General features: G+C 33.5%; 1 pseudogene; it reads left to right on the forward strand.

The window, feature by feature from the left end:
- The first annotated feature begins 4,898 nt into the window (after positions 1-4,898).
- On the forward strand, positions 4,899-13,615 carry LOC125849941 (pelargonidin 3-O-(6-caffeoylglucoside) 5-O-(6-O-malonylglucoside) 4'''-malonyltransferase-like; annotated as a pseudogene).
- The last annotated feature ends 783 nt before the right edge of the window (positions 13,616-14,398 follow it).

The raw sequence follows: 14,398 nt of genomic DNA on the forward strand, positions 1-14,398 counted from the left end.
CCCAAATATCAGAATGTATAACAATGAAAGGTTCTGAACATTTATTCAAACTTGGAAAATAAGGAATTCGATGGCTTTTTGCTAGTTCACAAATATTACATTGGAAATCTGAAACATCTAAATCAGCAAACAAACTTGGCCTAAGTGTCTTAAGATAACCAAAAGAGATGTGTCCTAGTCTCCTATGCCATAGCCATATTTTTTCTTTAGCCTTTTCAACTCCACTTGTATGACATGCCTGCCCAAAATTATGCTCTGTATTCTCATCCAACTCCAGATAGTATAGCTTTCCCCGTTTAACACCATAACCAAGAGTCTTCCGGGTCAGAATGTCCTGAAAGATACAAAATAAGGGCCAAAAAGTAACAGTACAGTTAAGAGATGAAGCAATTTGGCTTACAGACAATAAATTGTTTTGGAGTGAAGGCACCACCAAAACAGTTTCAAGAGTCAAAGTACTAGACAATTTAACAGAACCCTCCCCCGTTATATTAATATTAATGAGAGAAACAATGCAAAATACTCTTGATTATTGTGGTGAAGCTTCATCAACAAATGAAGTAATTGAAATGGTGGCTAATTTATATAACAAAAGTTATGAAGGTAAAGAATGGGGAACTAATGATGATGTTGAAGAATTTACTTGTTCAAGTTTGACTAGGTTTCATATTCAAGAAGCAAACTTTGGATGGGGGAATCCAAATTTAATGCATTTTGGATCAAGAAATAATCAAGTTTTTTGGTTGTATTTGTAATTACTCAGAAATTATTTTTGGAAATTTTCGTAAAATTATCGTTTTACCCATCTCGATAGTTGCCCCGAGTAATTTCTTGATCAGTCGATGAAATTGGTTTTTGAATTGTGAACTATTCGATAACTAAATTATTTACTTGACGGATATTTATTAAATAATTAATTAATTTAGTTGATAATTAATGGGTCAAACCCATATATAATAATATAATATAATTTAAGTTAATACCCTACGACACTTTAGACCTTATTTCTTTTGGAAAAAAAAAAAAAAACCTCCCGAGAACATTACAACTACGGTAAAATAATCAAAATGGCGGCTATAACAGGTAAGAACTTGGGTCTTCTATAATTGGGTTAAATTATGGCTAAATCCATCTCTATGCCAATGTTATTTATTTATTTTATATAATTGTTGGTGAAATCAGTAACACCAAGGAGTTAAATTATTAAATTACTTTTATTCATTGGTTATATGGTGTCAGTTAATTAGAGTGGGGAGGTTTCGAGGAATTCAATATATTGTTCATATTAATTAAATGGTTAAAGTTACTTAGTCAAGTAACATTATATTATCATGTGGGAGGAATAATTTGAAATGGGAAAGTCTGTTCTCTGTGATGGGCAATTAGAACATGATTGAATTAGTTTCAGTTAGTAACGGTGTGGTTCTTTATATAGTAGTTCTCACGGCGTGGTTCTTTTATATAGTTTTGTTCTACACATACTCCCTCCGTCCCTATTTAATTGTCCACTTTAGAAATGACACACAAATTAAGGCAACAATGATTAGCACAGTGAAGTTACAATTTACCCTTATAGTATAATTTATTTTCAAAATAAATTCACTCAAGATAACTAATCAATGCTGGGAAGTTTATAAGTTTATATACTTTATTTATGACAACTTTTCACTTTAAATAAGGGTATAATAGGAAAAAAATTGTTGTCCTTTCTTGATTTGTCAAAATGGACAACTAAATAAGGACAACTAAAAGAGGAAATATGGACAACTAAATAGGGACGGAGGGAGTATGTTATTTGGCAGTTGAGAATTCATTGTATTATCACATTCTAATTTATGTTTAGTATGTTGGAATAGGTAATTAAATATTTGGTGTATTATATTATATAAATAATATTAGATTTATGACGTTGGAGAAGTTGGAACTTAACCCAAGACTTAAAATTGGTTATATGAGAGTTGACATGTTAATCGGCACCAAGAATTAGGAACTTGATTTTAGGCTTGGATGAGTTTTTGGATCTAGACTAGACATATAGTAATAAGGGTGTTATTAGTTTTGAAATCTTATTATAGTCATTTATTTGAATAGATTGCTTTGAGTTGGAAGTTCAACGAAAGGGGAAGGCTCAAGTTCCGAAGTGAATTATTGAGTAATTGAGGCAAATGGATTTCTAAACCCTTGTTAAGTGCATAGAATCGTGTATTTTCTTGTGGTACGTGTTGGGGAGTAATGGGACTTGGTGATGGGTTGATTTGTCAATGTTGAATAATTCTAATGATGAAAAAAGGGTAATAAAAAGGCTTATTGATTAATTGTTGATGTTGTATCACGGTTGTATTGTTGTGAATTGTGCATTGTTATGAAAAAGGTCATCTCTTCATTATTTGTGTGAACATGTCATTTGCATTGGTTCTGAGACATGGTTGTGATAGATAAGTGTTATGTGATAAGAGGATGTACATTTTGAGGGACGTAACGCACGCCGCGATGGATACTATATATCGAGGGACGTATCGCATGCCGCGATAGATACTATATATCGAGGGTCGTATCGCACGCCGCGATGGATGCATGAATAGATATGTCCCCCATGGGTCTCGGACTGAGAGACAGCGGGTGTGTATCGTTAAGTCAGACATGCATCACTATACTTGACATTACATTTCATTGCATTGCACATTTTTTATCATTGATGAACTTGATCTTGTGTGTTGCTGATCTTGTAAGTGCCTTTCTGTGAAAGTTGTGATTGATGAATATTGAGTTTGTTGTTGAGGATAAATAATTTGTTAGAGTGTTGTTGTTGAGTTGTGTGTTATGTAAATTGTGAACTGTTAGGTTGGGCTGGTTCTTATGCAGGTTGTTGTGGAGGTGTGGATGGGGTGTAAGGAGTACTTGTATTTTATTCCCTTAGCTTGTGTTTAGTAGTTTATTTGCTGAGTACCGTGTGGTTTGATACTCACCCCTTGATTCTACATTTTTGTAGGTTATGAGTCCGGATCTTCGTGATATTTTCTCTTCTCCTTGTCTAAGGCTTCTTGTGGAAGTTTGTGAGGTAGCTGCTTGTCATTTCAACGGACCTTTTTACTCCTATTTGTGATCTTGTTCTATTCTAGAAACAATGTCATATGAGACTTGTATTTTTCATTTGATTCAATAGTAATACTTTAGAGGTTTATATAGGTGTTAACCGAGTTTTGGGGGTATTTTTAAGTTGATTATAAATTTCCACATTTTATCGTAACTGTTGAGTTTTAAGCTGACTTATCTTGATAAAATAAGACGAGTGTCATCACGTCCATTTTGAATCGTGATTCATAAGGATGTCAACCTTTCATTGCTTTGTTGGCCTCAAGATTCATGGAATGTAGATACATCCAAACTTATTCGCCATGCCAGTTGTAATTATCCAAATTACAGAATTCGAGTGTGGTGGCTTGGCTCTATCCATGAGCCACGTGCACATTGCAATGGATGGTCACTCAAGTTTAAATTGGGGTTTAAGTAATCAGGTGTAGTGCAGGTGCAAATTACTCAGTGTACAACACCATTGTGGATCGTTGATTACTTTTTCTTTTTCTCATTTTAGTCTAATAATAATATATTTCTGTGTGATCGACTTGAGGGAGGTTGGATGTGTGTAGATTTTCTCCTTTCCAGAATTAAAAAAATTGTTTTTGATAGACCTTCCTCTGTATAACGATGCATTATCAAAAGGAGCTAGAAAGAATAGCTAAAAATAACGTCAGCAAAGTGGTAAGATGAGCATGACCAATGAAGCAATACGTAACACATAAAAAAGATGAAGTCAAAGATTTTAAGGCTAGCGTTTGATCATAAATTTTGAATCAAATTCTTAAAATTTATTTCAAAATGCATGTTCAATTTGAATTTATACTTTAAAATCTATAGTCAAATAGAAGCTAAACATGTACTGAATAGTAATAATACTTTTATACAAATTTGATTTCTCTTGTTGGATGCTTAATTTTTTGCTTATACCTCTCTTGCCTTTGCTTAATTTATTTTACAACAGTAAAATATGTGAACAAATCTCTATTCTTGTCATTTTTTATGTTCTTTCATCATTTTTTGAAATAATAAAAATGTCTAGAGATTTTGCCAAACACTTGCAAGTATGCATGATATCGTATTGTAAATTCTACGTGTAACTCTTAAAATGATATTGAAAAATAACGTAATCGTTTTAATATCAAAAGAAATCCCAAATTGAAATGATTTCGAAAAACTTAATTTTTATAAATATAAAATAAAATAATAATTGATAAGATATCATTTTTAGAATGTAATCGACCAAATCGAAACATTTATATTTACCCATTGTCTTAACTTTCTTTCTTAAAATAAATTTTCTGGTTAATACATGAAATAATACTACTATCTTCAAAAGAAAGAAAACTAATTACTATTACATTCCAAATAAATAAAATGATAATAAGGAAATAAAATTATTTACACGCCAAAAATATAAATGGAATACAACTTTAAATGATAAACTTATTTTTATTTGATTTACTCGTTTAATATACCGTCAAACATTTTTATAGTCATTCTCTAATAACAACATTTTATTAGTCAAAAGATATTCAAATACAAACAAGGTTTGATTAGTTGTCCAATTCTCCATAATCAAAGAACCATAAATTTTACAATATCATAAAATACCAAATATTACCCTATTTATGGTCTGATTTTTTCATTCTTCAAATTTCAAATATGAAAGATTACCATAATCCGATACACAATAAACATATCATGGAATTTTTTTCCCTATATAATAAAGATTATTGTATAGCATAAGCTCCATAGAAAAAATCATTTTGGACTTCTTTCACTTTTTTTTTTTTGTTTTTTCTGTTTTCCATTTATCAAACATGGAATTGAACTTGGAATTCATCTCCACAAAACTCATAAAACCATCCATACCAACACCACAACACCTTAAGAATTACAAGTTATCGTTCTTCGATCAGCTCGCAGAGAGGGAACATATGCCATTACTACTTTTCTATCCACAAGGTAACAACATCAACGATGACAAGTTTGATGAGAAACTCGAAAAATCCCTATCCAGAATTTTATCTCATGTTTATCCTACAGCAGGAAGGTTGTCAAGGGATCGATGTTCAATCAATTGCCTTGACCAGGGTGTTAAGTTTACAAAAGCCAAAGTCAATTGTCAATTCAATGATTTTATCAATCAGGCCCAAAATGACCTTAATCTCGCCCTTTTTTTCTTCCCTCAAGACATCCAGGATTTGAAGGACGTAGATTTTGACACTACTCCTATAAAGAATAGCAGAAGAAAAGTATAATCGGGAACCTTCTGCTAGCCCAAGATCGTTAACTAAGATTGGAAGATTCAACTAAAGAAGAAGAGGAAGCTAGAAAGTTAAAAAGAGAATTTGGAAAGAAGAACTTTGTAATGGAAGAAGACTCTTTAAGTGCTTTTATTTTTCCTTGAATACAAATGTACAAGGCCATCTCCTATTTATACTAGTGTGGTGATGCTTCTAGAAATTATTCTAGATATATCTACAAGAAAAATTTAGATGACCCTATCTTTTAAATATCTAACAAGAATCTAGATTATTCTATACTTTACTCTAAGTATCTAATTATCTAGAACATCTAGATTATTCTTAAGTATAAATATCAAAGATATTTACTCTACCAAATTCTAGAAAGTTCTACTAAATATCTAAGATATTTTTTGTACCTCCAAAAAATCAACTTTAATTTTTCAGACTCCCCCTTAAAGTGATTTTTTGGAAACTACCCCACACTTGTTGGGGAAGAACTCAAACTAAGCTTTGAGCCACGTCTTGGTGAAGATCTCAGCAATTTCTTCCGAACTCCTCTTGCTTCATCAAATGATAAAGATTTTCCATTATCGAATGAGCCATGTGAATTATCTCGTCGCTGAGTACCTAGACTCCCCCTTTTTCTTAACTTCCCTGCAGTTGTACTATCTGGAGATACATCTATGATGGACAAGTTTGGAACTCTGATGCTCAAAATTTTAGAACACGCTTCTTCCGATGCAACTCCATAATATTGAGAGATTTCATTAGTATTAGCCTCTTCATTTGATTCGGTGATGATATTGTCATCTATTTCTTGTGAAGCATCAACACCATAGTAGGATACACCATCAGGTTTCCTTTCAAGCTCTTCAATAATATGTTTATCTGCTTTAGAGATTTTGAAAGTTATATCGTTTATCGTATCGCCTGAAATTTGGCCTTCAAGGTCAGCTTCTCTATCTATTTGATCAGCATTTTCTTTATTTGCTTCCAATATTTGATCTAAGCCAATGGTTGGCCTCAATATGGCTGATGATTGATCAGAGACTTCAACTTCCCATACATCTTCCTCAATACTTTCTCCATAAAGGTCTCCATCGGCATATATAGCTCCAGGCACTGCTTGTTAAGAATCTAATTCCTTGATTTCTTCTATAGAAGCTACCATATCACCAGTATGAACATCCTCAAGAGTTTGTTGTTTCATATTGATGACATCAGTGTTTTGCTTCTCCATGTGGTGGACAACATTATATTATGAATTCTCGATCCAATCTCTTTCAAAGTTGATAGAAACCATAACATATATTGCTCGAGCCTCAGCTATAAAACACTTTTTCCACTCTTCTTCTTCAGCAACTTTTTAAGCCATATTGCTCTCCTTGGCTCGACAATATCTTTTAATGTGTCCTACATTACCACATCGATAGCATCTGGGAGGCTTCTTACCATAATAGTTAGAAGGCTCTTCCTTCTTTCCAGGCAAGCCTGAACCACCTACAGATCGAGTGTGCAACATATCTCTTATTTTTCCTTTAAAGTTCCTCTTGTTGGCTACAAGAGCATATCCTTCTCCATTGTTGACAAATACACTAGCCAACTGTTTGGCTAGTAACTCATGTGACGACAACAAATTCTCAAATTCCTCCAAGGATGGTTGTTGAGTCCATCCTTGAATCGACGTCACAAATGGAATATATTTGGGTTTTAAACCACAAATTACAATTCTTCTCATTCGTGCTTCAGAGATAGCCTCTTCCGGATTCAACAAAGATATCTCAGAACATAAGTTTTTAATCTTCAAAGAATACTCGGAGATAGAAAGATTACCTTGAGTGGTGCTAGCCAATTCATTCTCCAATATCTGCAGCCGAGCTTCATTTTTCTTGTTGCATAAATAATTGAGGGTCCTCCATATTTCATGAGCTGATTTACACTTTATAATATGATCGAATAAATTGGAGGAGACCGTACTCTTCAGAATGAACTCCGCCTTCGCATTAACCTGCTTCCACTTTTTGTACGCACTACTATTTTTCGGTCCGTCATCAGGAGGACTTATGTTACTTCCATTAACAACATCCCACAAATCCTCGCCCATAAGGTATGATTTTATACATGTCTTCCATACCTTGTAATTTGACTGATTCAACAACTTCATCCCCAGTCCATTAACACGATTGCTAAAATCCATCTACACAAAAAAGTTGAATCTACCACCAACCTGATCTTGAAATAACACCCACAAGCCAATCCACAGCTATGGCTCTAATACCATGTAGAGAATAGCAGAAGAAAAGTATAATCGGAACCTTCTGCTAGCCCAAGATTGTTAACTAAGATCGGAAGATTCAACTAAAGAAGAAGAGGAAGCTAGAAAGTTAAAAAGAGAATTTGGAAAGAAGAACTTTGTAATGGAAGAAGACTCTTTAAGTGTTTTTATTTTTCCTTGAATACAAATGTACAAGGCCATCTCCTATTTATACTAGTGTGGTGATGCTTCTAGAAATTATTCTAGATATATCTACAAGAAAAATCTAGATGACCCTATCATTTAAATGTCTAACAATAATCTAGATTATTCTATACTTTACTCTAAGTATCTAATTATCTAGAACATCTAGATTATTCTTTAGTATAAATATAAAAAATATTTACTCTACCAAATTCTAGAAAGTTCTACTAAATATCTAAGATATTTTTTGTACCACCAAAAAATCAACTTTAATTTTTCACACTCCCCCTTAAAGTGATTTTTTGGAAACTACCCCACACTTGTTGTGGTAGAACTCAAACGAAGTTTTGAGCCACATCTTGGTGAAGATCTCAGCAATTTGTTCCGAACTCCTCTTGCTTCATCAAATGATAAAGATTTTCCGTTATCGAATGAGCCATGTGAATTATCTCGTCGCTGAGTACCTAGACTCCCCCTTTCTCTTAACTTCCCTGCAGTTGTACTATTTGGAGATACATCTATGATAGACAAGTTTGGAACTCTGATGCTCAAAATTTTAGAGCATGCTTCTTCCAATGCAACTCCATAATATTGAGAGATTCCATTAATATTAGCCTCTTCATCTGATTCGGTGATGATATTGTCATCTATTTCTTGTGAAGCCTCAATACCATAGTAGGATACACCATCAGATTTCCTTTCAAGCTCTTCAATAATATGTTTATCTTCTTTAGAGATTTCGAAAGTTATATCGTCTATCGTTTCGCCTGAAATTTGGCCTTCAAGGTCAGATTCTCTATCTATTTGATCAGTATTTTCTTCATTTGCTTCCAATATTTGATCTAAGCCAATGACTAGCCTCAATATGGCTGATGATTAATCAGAGACTTCAACTTCCCATATATCTTCCTCAATACTTTCTCCATAAAGGTCTCCATCGGCATATATTGCTCCAGGGACTGCTTGTTCAGAATCTAATTCCTTAATTTCTTCGATAGAAGCTACCATATCACCAGTATGAACATTCTCAAGTGTTTGTTGCTTCATATTGATGACATCAGTATCTTGCTTCTCCATGTGGTCGACAACATTATATTCTGAATCCTCGATTCAATCTCTTTCAAGGTTGATAGAAGCCATAGCATCTATTGCTCGAGCCTCAGCTACTAAACACTTTTCCCACTCTTCTTCTTCTTCAGCAACTTTTTGAGTCATATTGCTCTCCTTGGCTCGGCAATATCTTTTTATGTGTCCTACATTACCACATCGATAGCATCTGTGAGGTTTCTTACCATAATAGTTAGAAGGCTCTTCCTTTTTTCCAGGCAAGCTTGAACCACCTACACATCGAGTGTGCGACATATCTCTTATTTTTCATTTGAAGTTCTTCTTGTAGGCTATAAGAGCATATCCTTCTCCATTGTTGACAAATACACTAGCCAACTGCTTGGCTAGTAACTCCTGTGACGACAACAAATTCTCAAATTCCTCGAAGGATGGTTGTTGAACCCATCCTTGAATCGACGTCACAAATGGAATATATTTGGATTTCAAACCACGAATGACAATTATTCTCATTCATGCTTCAGAGATAGCCTTTTCCGGCTTCAACAAAGATATCTCAGAGCATAAGTTCTTAATCTTCAAAAAAATACTCGAAGATAGAAAGATTACCTTAAGTGGTGCTAGCCAATTCATTCTCCAATATCTGCAGCCAAGCTTTATTCTTCTTGTTGAACAAATGATTGAGGGTCTTCCATATTTCATGAGCTGATTTATACTTTATAATATGATCGAATAAAACGAAGGAGACCGTACTCTTCAGAATTAACTCCGCCTTCGCATTAACTTGCTTCCACTTCTTGTACGCACTACTATTTTTCGGTCCGTCATCAGGAGGACTTGTGTTACTTCCATTCACAACATCCTACAAATCCTCGCCCATAAGGTATGATTTCATACATGTCTTTCATACCTTGTAATTGGATTGATTCAGCAACTCCATCCCCAATCCATTAACACGACAGCTAAAATCCATTTACACAAACAAGTTGAATCTACCACCAACCCAATCTTGAAATAACACCCACAAGCCAATCCACAGCTATGGCTCTGATACCATGTAGAGAATAACAGAAGAAAAGTATAATCGGGAACCTTCTTCTAGCCCAAGAACGTTAGCTAAGATCGGAAGATTCAACTAAAGAAGAAGAGGAAGCTAGAAAGTTAAAAAGAGAATTTGGAAAGAAGAACTTTGTAATGGAAGAAGACTCTTTAAGTGATTTTATTTTTCCTAGAATACAAATGTACAAGGCCATCTCCTATTTATACTAGTGTGGTGATGCTTCTAGAAATTATTCTAGATATATCTACAAGAAAAATCTAGATTACCCTATCTTTTAAATGTCTAACAAGAATCTAGATTATTCTATACTTTACTTTAAGTATCTAATTATCTAGAACATCTAGATTATTCTTAAGTATAAATATCAAAGATATTTACTCTACCAAATTCTAGAAAGTTCTACTAAATATCTAAGATATTTTTTTTACCTCCAAAAAATCAACTTTAATTTTTCACACTCCCCCTTAAAGTGATTTTTTGGAAACTACCCCACACTTGTTGTGGAAGAACTCAAACGAAGCTTTGAGTCACGTCTTGGTGAAGATCTCAGCAATTTCTTCCGAATTCCTCTTGCTTCATCAAATGATAACGATTTTCCGTTATCGAATAAGCCATGTGAATTATCTCGTCGCTGAGTACCTAGACTCCCCCTTTCTCTTAACTTCCCTGCAGTTGTACTATCTGGAGATACATATATAGACAAGTTTGGAACTTTGATGCTCAAAATTTTAGAACACGCTTCTTTCGATGCAACTCCATAATATTGAGAGATTTCATTAGTATTAGCCTCTTGATATTGTCATCTATTTCTTGTGAAGCCTCAACACCATAGTAGGATACACCATCATATTTCCTTTTAAGCTCTTCAATAATGTGTTTATCTGCTTTAGAGATTTCGAAAGTTATGTCGTCTATCATTTCGCCTGAAATTTGGCCTTCAAGGTCTGTTTCTCTATCTATTTGATCAACATTTTCTTCATTTGCTTCCAATATTTGATCTAAGCCAATGACTGGCCTCAATATGGCTGATGATTGATCGGAGACTTCAACTTTCCATACATCTTTCTCAATACTTTCTCTCCATAAAGGTCTCCATTGGCATATATAGCTCCAGGCACTGCTTGTTCAGAATCTAATTCCTTCATATCTTCGATAGAAGCTACCATATCACCAGTATGAACATCCTCAAGAGTTTGTTGCTTCATATCGATGACATCAGTGTCTTGCTTCTCCATGTGGTCGACAACATTATATTCTGAATCCTCGATCCAATCTCTTTCAAGGTTGATAGAAACCATAGCATCTATTGCTCGAGCCTCAGCTACTAAACACCTTTCCCACTCTTCTTCTTCTTCAGCAACTTTTTGAGTCATATTGCTCTCCTTTGCTCGGCAATATCTTTTTTTGTGTCCTACATTACCACATTGATAGCATCCGGGAGGCTTCTTACCATAATAGTTAGAAGGTTTTTCCTTCTTTCCAAGCAAGCTTGAACCACCTATAGATCGAGTGTGCGGCATATCTCTTATTTTTCCTTTGAAGTTCCTCTTGTTGGCTACAAGAGCATATCCTTCTCCATTGTTGACAAATACACTAGCCAACTGCTTGGCTAGTAACTCCTGTGACGACAACAAATTCTCAAATTCCTCCAAGGATGGTTGTTGAACCCATCCTTGAATCGACCTCACAAATGGAATATATATGGGTTTCAAACCACGAATGACAATTCTTCTTATTCGTGCTTCAGAGATAGCCTTTTCCGGATTCAACAAAGATATCTCAGAACATAAGTTCTTAATCTTTAAAAAATACTCGGAGATAGAAAGATTACCTTGAGTGGTGCTAGCCAATTCATTCTCCAATATCTGCAGCCGAGCTTTATTCTTCTTGTTGAACAAATGATTGAGGGTCTTCCATATTTCATGAGCTGATTTACACTTTATAATATGATCAAATAAACCGGAGGAGACCGTACTCTTCAGAATTAACTCCGCCTTCGCATTAACTTGTTTCCACTTCTTGTACGCACTACTATTTTTCGGTCCGTCATCAGGAGGACTTGTGTTACTTCCATTCACAACATCCCACAAATCCTCGCCCATAAGGTATGATTCCATACATGTCTTTTATACCTTGTATTTGGACTGATTCAACAACTTCATCCCTAGTCCATTAACACGAAAGCTAAAATCCATTTACACAAACAAGTTGAATCTACCACCAACCCGATCTTGAAATAACACCCACAAGCCAATCCACAGCTATGGCTCTGATACCATGTAGAGAATAGTAGAAGAAAAGTATAATGTGGAACCTTCTGCTAGCCCAAGATCGTTAACTAAGATCGGAAGATTCAACTAAAGAAGAAGAGGAAGCTAGAAAGTTAAAAAGAGAATTTGGAAAGAAGAACTTTGTAGTGGAAGAAGACTCTTTAAGTGCTTTTATTTTTCCTTGAATACAAATGTACAAGGCCATCTCCTATTTATACTAGTGTGGTGATGCTTCTAGAAATTATTCTAGATATATCTACAAGAAAAATCTAGATGACCCTATCTTTTAAATATCTAACAAGAATCTAGATTATTCTATACTTTACTCTAAGTATCTAATTATCTAGAACATCTAGAATATTCTTAAGTATAAATATCAAAGATATTTACTCTACCAAATTCTAGAAAGTTCTACTAAATATCTAAGATATTTTTTGTACCTCTAAAAAATTTAATTTAATTTTTCACAACTCCACCTATGATTGTGCAAGTGACAAAGTTCGAATGTGGTGGAATTGCTATGTCTATTAGTGCATCGCACCCTGTAATGGGTGGATTCAATAATTTCAAATTTGTTTACGAGTGGGCTAAATTGTGTAAATTGGGGATTCCAGTAGATTAGATTGTTTTCATGAGTTTTGATTTTGGTGAGATTCTTCCAGCAAAAGATTTATCGAGTATTTTCCCAAATCGTGTTCATCTAGTAGAATTAGAAGCAAAATTTATAGCTAAGAGATTTTTTATTAATGAACAGACGATATCGTCTCTCAGAGATAAGTTATCAGCGGCAATAGATTCAGGGGAATTATGCTTTAAGCCTTCAAGAGTTGAAATTATTACAGCAATTTTATGGAGGGCTTTAATTCGTGTTTCAGAAGCAAAACACGGATATTTGAGACGTTCATTAGTGTTTTTTCCAGTGAATTTACGCGGAAATATCTCTTTACCTTTAAAAGAAAACATGTTTGGGAATTATGTAATGGATGCTCCAATACTATTTGTACCCGAGAAGAACAAAATGGAGCTTCATGATTTTGTAACGTTGATTAGGAATTCGGTGCAAAAAGCTATTGATGCTTGTGCTATAGGTTCAGCTGATGATATAATCGCGACTGTGGCTAATTCATACAAGTAAATTTTCGCGTCTAAAGAATGGGGAATTGACAATGATGAAGTTGACAAGTGTATAATTTCGAGTTTGTGTAAGTTTCCTATGAAGGATGCTGATTTTGGTCGAGGAAAACCAAGTTTGATGCATTTTGGATTGAGAAATTTTCATAGTTGTTGGATGTATGATGCAGAATGTGGAAGTATTTGTGTGCAAGTGGACTTGAAGGATAGTTATATGAGTTTATTTGAATGTGGAAGTGATATCAAGGCTTTTACCAATGTTCTTGAAAATAAAGAGTGGATTCAATTGCAGTCGTTACTGTAACTAGAAGAGCGTGAAACTCATTCTCATTCTCAAGCACTTGCAATGCTTTTTTTCTTATGAATTTTATAGTAATTCTAAGAGTTATATTTATTTATCAATGTTGTTTTTTGGACCATGTTGTCAAGGCATTTGCTAAGTTTTTAGAGTTTTCTAATTTGGTTTTTTGGTCATCTCTCTAGTTTGAAATTAACTAAGTGTTCTTTGCTCCAATATTACTTGTTAAAATTCTCTTATTATATAAGAGGGAGTTTATGATGGGACATTGTGATGTCCAATCATAAACTCCCTATATAATATATAATATATAATATAATAAATCATTTTTCTACTATATAATATATATTTATTTTTCTACTATAAGGGAGTTTATATAATATATAATAATATAATATAATAAATCATTTACAAATGACTTAAAATATTTCATATTTAAAGGATATATAATAAAATAGGTACACTCTCAAAATTCTATTCGGGTCACATATATTGGGACAGAAAAAATAACATATATCATTTTCAAATTACCAAAAAAGTATTATGAATAATAATAATTAACAACTTAAAATATCTTAAAGACATTTTAAAAGGGTTAATTTTGTAATTGTAATTTCTACTATATAATAAAAGGGAGTTTATATAATATATATTCTACTATTATATAATATCATAATAAAACCCCTTTTATTATATAGTAGAAATAAATATAATATATATATATATATATATAATATAATATATAATAATATAATATAATAAATCATTTACAAATGACTTAAAATATTT

Source organism: Solanum stenotomum, unplaced genomic scaffold, assembly GCF_019186545.1.
Source record: "Solanum stenotomum isolate F172 unplaced genomic scaffold, ASM1918654v1 scaffold11691, whole genome shotgun sequence".
Lineage (NCBI taxonomy): Eukaryota > Viridiplantae > Streptophyta > Magnoliopsida > Solanales > Solanaceae > Solanum > Solanum stenotomum.